This window comes from Plectropomus leopardus, chromosome 12 (genome assembly GCF_008729295.1).
Source record: "Plectropomus leopardus isolate mb chromosome 12, YSFRI_Pleo_2.0, whole genome shotgun sequence".
NCBI lineage: Eukaryota > Metazoa > Chordata > Actinopteri > Perciformes > Serranidae > Plectropomus > Plectropomus leopardus.
The window spans coordinates 23,463,969-23,467,010 of NC_056474.1; positions in this window are offsets into that span (position 1 = coordinate 23,463,969).

Sequence of the window (3,042 nt, forward strand, 5' to 3'; positions counted from 1 at the left end):
ACTGACGCTGTCAGTGTGAGACCCAAAAAGAGTTTGCAGTGTTGACTGAAACTACGGGGCCTCTGTCTTAATACCTCATAACTTTATTCAGTATGCACGCAGTGTTAGCTCCCAGCAGACCAGCTGATGGTGAGAGTTTAGAGTTTCACCCTGGCACCATAGATCAACTTGTCTGTGTACAAAATGATGGAGCCATTGTTTATTAACTAAACAGTATGGATTTCAATGTGGCTTACCCTGAAAACAACCCTTGACTGACAGCATCAGCATCCAGTATATTATCCTGCTCTCTGCTACTCATGTGCTTACAGAGAGAATATACAAAACGGTGTAAGGGCACCCCTGCTGGACAACCTTGGCAAAAATTTGCCTGAAAGTTATAATAAAATAAAAAAATTGTGGGCTTCCTGTTGGGTTTACATCATGGCCCCAAGAGGCTTTTTGTAGGTTTTGGGGTGTTACCCATGACTCCAAAGTTTGATAGCTGTAGGTAAAATGGTCCATGGGGGATGCCTTTTTCAATTTTGTAGGTGGCGCTAAAGAGCACATTTTGGCACATCAAAGCAAAAAAGATGATATCAAATATCACATCTTAGGACTTTTGATGTATATGCCATGTTTGGTGTGAGTTTTTAAGCATCCTTAGCCCCTCAAACACAACTTCCTGTTTCATGGTGGATAATGTTAACAGCGTTCAATGAAATCAAAAACTGGTCGTAATATAACATCACCAACTTTATGAAATACTATGGTCTGGATGTGAAGTCGATCAGATGAAATCTGTAGGACTAGTACGTTTTGAAACGGAGGCTAAGTCTAGGAAAACACCCCTCTGTTGGGATTTCCACCAGCAGCTTCCCACATCCCACTGGTGTCTACCTACAGTACCTAAAAGAAAGTATTTTTTTAGTATGCAAGACTGCTTGCAAAGACAGGCACCGGCGACCTTCAGACTACAGCTTTTAGCAGCCATTTCCACAATGGAGGTGGTGAACATGGACCACTTGGATTCCGTGTCCCCATCCTCCCCCAGGAAGCACAGGATGTAGCCCCTAAGGAGGAGGAATCTATGATGCCAGGGGTCAGCAGCACGCCCAGGGCACCCTGCGGGCCGCGGGCCCACTGGGTGGTGACAGCATGTTACTTATTTGGGGGTAAGCCCGACTGGGCCCTATGGCCCTTCAGCTAATCCCTAAACATACTGTGGAAGTAGAGAAGCGTCTTTCTACCTACCGTTGAAGCTGACGCTACCGATATAATTGAGCAGTTTCTTCCATCTTTGTCAGGTCCGTTTCGGGGCAGATACTGGAGTTTTTGGGACACAGGTCCCTCTGCATGTTGTGGAGGGTGTGGGCCATGGCGCACACCATGTCAATCACACACTGGACCTTCCCCTCCTGCTCGTACTGGGAATCGATGCCGATAAGCTCCTGACCTGAGAGACACACACAGAGAGGACAGACAGAGGTATTATTTACAGGGAAAATTCACTTTTCCTCATTCCTATGGAGCTCCCCCAACCTCCCAAAATAATGGTGACAAAAAGTTGATACTGAAAAAGAGAGTGGCAATAAACTGTCATACAAAAAAAAATAAAATAAATAAATAATAGTGACATGAAGATTGTCATCGACTTCTGGAAAACCTCCCGCTCAGCTTCCCCGGCTCTGAGGGCTCACTTGTTGAGACGGAAAGGTGCTACAACTACCCGAGAACAGCGACTGACACCCTGAACTTTTACTGTTAATGAAATGTAATTATAACTTCAGTAAACAAGTATCTAAAACTACTGGCGGCCATGCGTTTACGTAAACAAAAGACGGCAGTGCATTTGGAGCTCGGTCAGAAGTTTGATTTAAAGGCAGTCTTGTAATTCTAACATGAGGCTTTTGCTTTTTGTTTCTCCGTCAATTTTCTTTTAGAAAAATATCACAAAATTTGTCATCAACTCCCAAGAAACTTCAGAAACTGTCAATTGTTCAACAATTTTTCCTGCTCGGTTCATAGGACACATCATGCTTCATCAACATCGACAGGTCATGCATTCACACATCAGACTGTAATTTCTTTCTTTATTTTTTTCCAGTATTTTGTTCGTATTGAAGAATGTTTGATATCAAAGTGATGGTCACCAGACTGTGGAAATAGTTTTAATCTTTCAATTTTTGAGCATGTTCAATGAAGTTATAATAATTTCCCCCTCTACTGCAAAACATTGGCATTCAATGCTAATCTACAGACAAACGGTAGTTTTGCGCGGACTTTTGATAACTTTTAGAAATATCAAAAAAGTCCTAAAGATATTTACTGTTTCAGTGATGTGATGTCATTTTGACAATAAAAGGTATTTCATATTGTTAAATGAAAAAAAAAAAATTAAAATCCTACCTCCATTGCATATTCAGAATCAGAAATACTTAACTGATCCCCAGGGGGGAAATTGTGGTTTGTTACAGTCGCTCTGATACCAGCATAGAGAGAACAACACCAAGAAGAAATATGTATAAGCACAAGCATGTAAAAATATGAATGTAAAAATAAAAATACAGCAGTATCCAGTTGGTACAACATGTAAATATTTAAAAACAAACAAAGTAGTATACATAATATACGGAGTATGTTAGGTGTAAAAATAAAAATGCCAAAAAAAATACAGTAATAGACAATTAGCACAAATATATGAATATTTCAATTACAATATGGATAATGTGCAGTGTGTATAAAGTGTATAAATTATAAAACGTGTATACAATAAAACTGTGCCTTACGCGACAATATAATGTATAAAACTAATATTTTAAGCTAGTAAGTTTTAAATATAAAAAATATAAATATATAAAATATTGTGTGTATCGAGTATTTTTTCTCAGCAAACACATAGCAAAAACAGAAACAATGCAAAAAAAACTAAAAAAAACCCAAAACAAAAATTTTGCATTCACTGCACTCATGCACTCATGCATTTTACCACATTACTCAAAACCTCAGTGAGATAAAGGATTAAAAAAAAAAATAAGAGCTGCATCTATTTGGAGATGTTAG